Below are 8,237 nucleotides of genomic sequence, written 5' to 3' on the forward strand. Positions count from 1 at the left end.
GCAATGGGGAATCCATCAGGAGCTTTTGGTTGGCCGACTCTGTTGTGGATATAGGGGTTGTCTATATCAGCTGGATTAGGTCACATCCACGGCAAGGCTAGGGCTCGCAGTCTTTAGGTGCAGGCTGTAGTCAGCAACTGATATTCGTCTGCCAGAAGTGGAAATCTGTTGAGACATGTTTAAACTGGGAACAGAAGTTAAAACTTATATATCTTATTGGAACTCTTAGCTCCATATTTTTAGTGATCAGGAAGGACAGGAGTTCCAAACAAGGGAGAAAATCCCATTCTCAGGAACAAATAGATGGGATAACAAAAGTTGTACTTAACTGGAGTCCTTTTAACCTGTGAGAAGTGGATCCAAGCTTTATGACTTGATCCTCTGAAGCCTATATGAACTTTATTATATAATAGACATAGAAGTTTTAGACATTTTATCATTACCAATCTGTATTGAAATCCACATTGTAGAAAAAGCAGATACTGGGTATCTGTAGAATGGCAGAAATATATTTATATCTTTGAGTTCCAGCAAATATTACATATTTGGGTTAGAAGCTTGTACATTTTTCTTCTCTCCTGGGAGATCCAGGTAGAGATTGAACAGGGATCCCTTAGGCCTGATGAAAAGCCCTTTAGGTTTATGTCTAAATGGCAACCAAAATAAATCTTAACACCTTGAGCTTGTGACTGAACCGTTGGTAGCCACCTCTCTATCAGCTTATTAAAATTTAAGCTCTGTATTTTCAATCTTTATTTAGGAGTTATATCAAGGCTGACTGATATTGTCAAGCTGACAAAGTTACAGCTAGTCTAATCACCAACATTATCAGAGATTTGAGAAGGATAAATTCTGTGTAACTTTTGAATCTATTAAAAAATGACAGGGTCCAGTCCATGTACAGTTAGGCATACCCAAGTCTCAATAGTGTTGGGGGCAGAAGTAAATCTTTGACAGGTCTAAGAGTTTTTTCTCTCTGAGGAAGAGGGACATGGAAAAGACTGACCTTATTTTGTCTAGGCAAAGGTGGTGCAATCAATTCTCCAGTGTCCTGTAGCCTGTCCACAGTCTGAGCCCTGTCCTGCCTGGCAGTAGGTATAACATCTGAGCATCATGTTCACTGGTCAGCGTTGTCACAATCTATGGAGCCCCATAATCTTCTTTAGAGACCTTGGGTCACTGTCAGGATCTGGAATTTTCTGTCTGATATTATAAACTTTTTAGTTAACATTTTAAATGCCATATTCTGCAGATCTCTGTAGTATTAGAAGTCTGCCTAGGTAAATCTGGCAACTTGTTAATTTATAAGAATGGCTAGTAACTTGTATTTTTTTTAACCTCTTATAACAGGTTAGCAACTTTTATAAAACTAAGACTTTATATTGTCAGGTTTATCTTTAAAATTTTTTTCTTGTTATCAATGTAAACATCTGACATATAGATGGTACTAGGCTACCCTTATAAAAGAGTTTTGGTTTTAAAACTCTAAAGAATTGAGACCTATGGGCTTAGCAGTTATTTTAAGCCCTGTGTTCAACTTAGGTCATTGTCTTACTGTAGTATAAGAAATAAACAGCTTAATTGTTTATTAACATAGGGAACTTATGGCCGTGATCTTAAATTTTAGCTCTTTTGATTAAGTACAAATATTAACAATATAACCGAAGCATAAATATTTTATAACCTTATAAATTTGAACAATTAAAGATCTTTTAATGTCTTTTTGTAAGAATATCAAAAATAAAGCATCCTTGATGTGTTTAAAATCATTATCATCTGGGTGATTATTAAATATATGTTGTCAATTCCCAGGGTTACTAGTTTTAACTTTTTGACAGATTTCATCAGGAAACAGTTTTAATATTATCTTTATTAAAAAGACTTCTGAATTCTTGATAACCTAAATTTAATGACTACAGCTCAGAGATAAATTCTGAGCTATGTCCACAAGTCACTGGCTGCTGTTAGAATTAGACAGTAAAAATATTTGAACCATTTTTGTTTTCTGTTTTGGCTTTTGGCTTATAATAAAATTTGCGTTTATACCAGAAAACACAGATAGAACCTCTTAACAAGTATGCAGAATTAATTTTGGGGGGGGGGCTATAAATAAAACTTTTAAACAGAATTAACCTGGTGTGGTTAAAATTTTTAATCCGTATTACTATTATAAATTTACTATTTGTAGATATGAGAGACCATAGTAAACAGTTTACATTCTTCTCTGATATTTTTATGACATTGTTTTGACCCTCTTTAAATTTTATTATTTTTTGCACTTTTTTTTTTTTTGATTCTCTTAGACATCCCCATCTTAGACCAACCTGGTCCCGGTGTCCGTGGGGTCCAGAATAGAACATTTTTCCTTTTACCTGTAGTATAATCTCAAGATTAAAAGAGCCATCCCGAGGCTAGCCAACATTAAAATGTTGGCCATTCAGAACTGCAGAAATTTTGTCATTTTTTCTTCTTGATGTCCAGGGACTGGTTGTTGGCTCGGTGTCAAACGACTCCCCAATGGTCTAGAGTCAAACATAAGTGGGTCGTTTGTTGTTGTCCCATGGTGGTCAGATGGTGAAAAACAAAAAGAGACAAGGAGACAAACACTGAGACAGACAGTCAGGCCAGACAATAGAGGCCACACAGCTACAAATCAGTACTAAACCGAAACCACAAATTCAAACTGGAGGGGAGACTTGCATCGTCTGCTCCCAGGGATGTGGGTTGCCTGCTCGCCCACACCCACCCAAACTACCCGTGGAACGTCCTCCAGGAGTGGACTCAGAGGGGAACGACTCGTCAATCTACCTCATGAGTCTCTACAAAGCCTGCATAGCCTATACAGGGCTTCGAAATAGACAAACAGAAAACATAAATCCAAATAAGCCAGCAGGACGTACCTCCTCTTAGTCGTGGTAATGAGACTGGGGTCTCCTCTGACCTCCTGGCTGGTTCAGCAAATGAAAGACCCTAAGGGCCTCAGGATCCCGAGGAGCCTCTGAGACTCACAAACCAGACCAAGAGCTGCAAAAGCAAGAGGGTTTATTGAACGAATGCACATTCGGGTGTCAGCAATATTGGGAAGGCTGCACACCTCAGCATGGGTGCAAGCTCCTTGTATAGGAAAAAATGCAGATCAGCATACAGGCAAGGGGCACAAAGTGATTGATTACAAAGTATGATCTCATGTCAGAGTGGTCATCCAGGTGTGACCTGCTTTTCTACAAAGGAAAAACCACAGATATACCCTGAAAAATTCCTGATTGTCTGTTGGCCAGCCAGGTGTGACCCAAAGAGGGTTGTCTTGGCGATTGCCCCCATCTAAACCATAGGATGTGCCCGGGTTGGGGTCAACTTCCTTGTAATGGGCCAAGGCCTGTGGGAAACTTTTTCTCTCTGTGAACTAAAATCTTTCATTATGACAACTCCATTAAGCTGCACAACTCCATTAAGATCAACTTTGGACTACAAACTGATCAAAACAATTTCCAGGTAGCCAGTGGAGATGATCCAGTCTCACAGACATCACTCGAAACAATTTTTAGATGGCTGGACCTGATGATCCAGCCTCACAGACACTGCTCAGAACAAATTCGAGGTGGCTACCTGAGATGATCCATCCACATGGACTACTCTAGCCAGGAAATGAGACAAGCCATGTACTTTCCCATTATTCAGAGACTGAACTAAAATGATACAGTTGACAGTTAACCAAAATTTTCTTTTTGGGGTCCCCTGAAAATGCTGTCACCCTCTTCCCACACCCCCAATACACAAACAGCAGTAAATTAAGAACATGAAGCCCAAATTCCCAAGAGGTAAAATGGGAGGTTTGTGGTCACTCATTGGGTTATGGGTGTTTGTCATTGTTTAGAAGTATTGGTTACAAAATATTTTTGGTTATGGTCAGAAAGAAAGTTGAAGAAAGGGATTAGATTAAAGGGTTTGTTTTTTGAAAAATAAAGAGAATACAGATTTAGGATTAAAAGTTAGATTATTGAATCTTCTCTGAAAAGAAAACAAGAAGGATATAGACATAATAAGATAAAAAGGTAGAATACTGTATCTACATTTTAAGAGCAACTACCAGTTTTAAATATTTTGCACTGGATTGGACTTCTGTATATTGTATACAAACTTCGTATATTGACATAAATTTGAGGTTAATTTATTAAGGTATATTGTACATACGTTTCTAATATTGTTCAAGCTTGTACCTACACAGCTCATTCAACAATATAATGCAAATTTCCAGTTCTTGAATTAATTATTATTGCCTCCTATATAAGATGACAAAGAAATATAGCTTACTAAGTAGTCAACTATTACAATCAAACTTGTAGTCATATTAGGTTTGTTTTCAAAGTCAAAAAGATATATTTTAGAAACACAGGTTGGGCCTGGAGAGATGGCTCAGAGGTTAAGAGCACCGACTGCTCTTCCAGAGGTCCTGAGTTCAATTCCTAGCAACCACATGGTGGCTCACAACCATCTGTTATAAGATCTGGTGCCCTCTTCTGGTGTGCAGATATACATAGAAGCAGAATGTTGTATGCATAATAAATAAATAAAATCTTAAAAAAAAGAAACACAGGTTGTCTTCAACACTTCAAAGATCTAAAGAATATGGCATTTAAGATGTTTTAATAACATAGGTTCTCTTTTTTTGACATCACAACATGTCTATGCCTGACAGCACCAATCTACTCCAGAGAAGATGATGGGTATCAAAGAAACTCCACATTGACTTTACTTTCTTTGTGCCAAAAGTAGCCACTGGGTAACAAAGTGCTCTTGGCTCAACTGCTGCCCAAACAGAAGACAAACATGAATGATTGCAAACCTTGTGAAGCCAAGGCAGGACAGTCTTTCAACATCCTACTTCACAGAAAAGTCTGTCAGAGATGCTAACCCTATATGCCAAAGATGGATGCTCCAACATTGCAGAAGAAACTTGGGTGATTATCCAGGTAGCCAACTGTTTTGTAAGTCACTTGCTTGCCCTTCCAGCTTACTCAGCTAACATTACTTCCTTCTTAGGTCTCTGAAGGAATTGAAGACTAGTTATAGATTCCATTGTTTACAAGACTCAGAAAAAGAACACAATATAGATATGTGAAGTGCAAAAGTTTGAGAGAAACCCGGGCGTTGGTGGTGCACACCTTTAATCCGAGCACTCGGGAGGCAGAGGCAGGCGGATCTCTGTTGAGTTCGAGCCCAGCCTGGTTTTCAGAGCCAGTACCAGGACAGGCTCCAAAGCTACACAGAGAAACCCTGTCTCGAAAAACCAAGAAAAAAAAAAAAAGTTTGAGAGACAATGAAAGATATTTTGATGATGCAAATTAGAATAAAAGGTAAATTAGGTACAAGAAATTTTACTCAACAAGATAAAATAGATAATGAACTTTCTTCTGTGATTTTGTCAAGAGCAAATGAACTAGATTGTTCATCAAATTGCTACCTTTATATACTTAATGTGCATATTGTGTTTTTTTTATGTTTGTAGCCTTCTTCCTTTTGTTTTGTTTTGGTTTTGGTTTTGGTTTTTGGTATTTTGAGACAGGGTTTCTCTGTGTAGCTTTGGAGCCTATCCTGGCACTCGCTCTGGAGACCAGGCTGGCCTTGAACTAGCAGAGATCCGCCTGCCTCTACCTCTGGAGTGCTGGGATTAAGGTGTGTACCACCAACGCCCGGCTTTCTCTCAAACTTTTGCCACCAACATCCAGCGCCTTCTTCCTTTTGTATTACACAAAAAAGGGGAAATGTGGTGATATATGGTTTATAATTATTAAATCTTGCATGAGGATTCTGAAAGCAAAGCAAGCCTCGAGCGATAGTGTTCAGGCAGTGGTGATACACACCTTCTATCCCAGGATGACTCAGGATTAAGAGGCAGAAGGATCTCTGCTAGTTCAAGGACACATTGACTACACAAAATTAATCCAGTCCTAAAAGCAACAGCTTACTCAAAGATGATCTCAGCACTTGGGATCACAGGTCTTTAATCCCAGGACTCAGGATTAAGAGGTAGACAGATCTGTTAGTTCAAGGACACACTGACTACTACTAGAAGCAACATCTCATGCAAAAGTGATCTCATCACTTGGGATCACGGGCCTTTAATCCCTGCACTAGGGAAGTGGACACAGGAGGACATGGCTGGGCAGAGAAGGAATATGAGATGGAGCAGACAAGAATTCAGAGCTTTAATTTATGAGGGTTTGTGTAGACAGTATTGCCATGTCTCTATAAGCTTGAAGCTTGAACCATAAAATCTGTCTCTGGGTCTTTTATTTATCATAATACACTTCATGGAGCACAAGTTTTTAAATTAATGATATATAATTATGTTTATCATATTAAAATATCCTGGATATCTTTGGTAACTGTTGTAATGTGTCCCTCTTTAACTCTGATTCAGTAATTTGAGTCCCCTCTTGCCTTCCTTAGGGTACTTGGGCCAAAGGACTGTGAGTCTTGTTTACCTTTCCCCAAAATCACCTCTTAAATTTGTTGATTCTTTTTTTGTTTGTTTGTTTGTTATTCGAGATATGGTTTCTCTGTGTAGCTTTGGAGCCTATCCTGGCACTCGCTCTGGAGACCAGGCTGGCCTTGAACTAGCAGAGATCCGCCTGCCTCTACCTCTGGAGTGCTGGGATTAAGGTGTGTACCACCAACACCCGGCTTTCTCTCAAACTTTTGCCACCAACATCCAGCGCCTTCTTCCTTTTGTATTACACAAAAAAAGGGGAAATGTGGTGATATATGGTTTATAATTATTAAATCTTGCATGAGGATTCTGAAAGCAAAGCAAGCCTCGAGCGATAGTGTTCAGGCAGTGGTGATACACACCTTCTATCCCAGGATGACTCAGGATTAAGAGGCAGAAGGATCTCTGCTAGTTCAAGGACACATTGACTACACAAAATTAATCCAGTCCTAAAAGCAACAGCTTACTCAAAGATGATCTCAGCACTTGGGATCACAGGTCTTTAATCCCAGGACTCAGGATTAAGAGGTAGACAGATCTGTTAGTTCAAGGACACACTGACTACTACTAGAAGCAACATCTCATGCAAAAGTGATCTCATCACTTGGGATCACGGGCCTTTAATCCCTGCACTAGGGAAGTGGACACAGGAGGACATGGCTGGGCAGAGAAGGAATATGAGATGGAGCAGACAAGAATTCAGAGCTTTAATTTATGAGGGTTTGTGTAGACAGTATTGCCATGTCTCTATAAGCTTGAAGCTTGAACCATAAAATCTGTCTCTGGGTCTTTTATTTATCATAATACACTTCATGGAGCACAAGTTTTTAAATTAATGATATATAATTATGTTTATCATATTAAAATATCCTGGATATCTTTGGTAACTGTTGTAATGTGTCCCTCTTTAACTCTGATTCAGTAATTTGAGTCCCCTCTTGCCTTCCTTAGGGTATTTGGGCCAAAGGTCTGTGAGTCTTGTTTACCTTTCCCCAAAATCACCTCTTAAATTTGTTGATTCTTTTTTTGTTTGTTTGTTTGTTATTCGAGATAGGGTTTCTCTGTGTAACTTTGGAGCCTATCCTGGCACTCGCTCTGGAGACCAGGCTGGCCTTGAACTCACAGAGATCCGCCTGCCTCTGTCTCCTGAGTTTGTGGATTCTTTTGTTGTTTCTATTTATTACATATTTGTTGGTGGTGTTGTTTGTTTTTCTTTTTTTTGTTGTTGTTGTTTGTTTTTCAAAGCAGGGTTTCTCTGTATTCAGAATATCCTTGAACTCATTCTGTAGACCACAGTGGCCTATAATCCAACAGTTATGCTTCTGCCTCCTCCCTGCTAAAATTGAAGGTGTGTGCCACCAGACATGGCTTTCTATTTCATTGCTACGCTGGTTTCTTCTATCTCTTGCTGCCCACTGGGTTTGGATTTGGTTTGTTTTTGTTTCCAAATATTTCAGTTGAATCACAAAACTATTTATTTGTGCTTTTCAGGTTTTTTTGCTTTGTTTTTGTTTTTTGAGACAGGGTTTCTCTGTGTAGCTTTGGAGCCCATCCTGGCACTCGCTCTGGAGACCAGGCTGGCCTCGAACTCACAGCAATCAACCTGCCTCTGCCTCCTGAGTGCTGGGATTAAAGGCGTTTGCCACAAATGCCCTGCCTGCTTTTCGGTTTTTATTCTAGTCACTTAAGAGTTTTAAATTTCGTCCGGCATTGGTGGTGCATGCCTATAATCCCAGCACTTGGGAGG

The sequence above is a fragment of the Cricetulus griseus genome, unplaced genomic scaffold, assembly GCF_003668045.3.
Source record: "Cricetulus griseus strain 17A/GY unplaced genomic scaffold, alternate assembly CriGri-PICRH-1.0 unplaced_scaffold_35, whole genome shotgun sequence".
In the NCBI taxonomy this organism is placed as follows: Eukaryota; Metazoa; Chordata; class Mammalia; order Rodentia; family Cricetidae; genus Cricetulus; species Cricetulus griseus.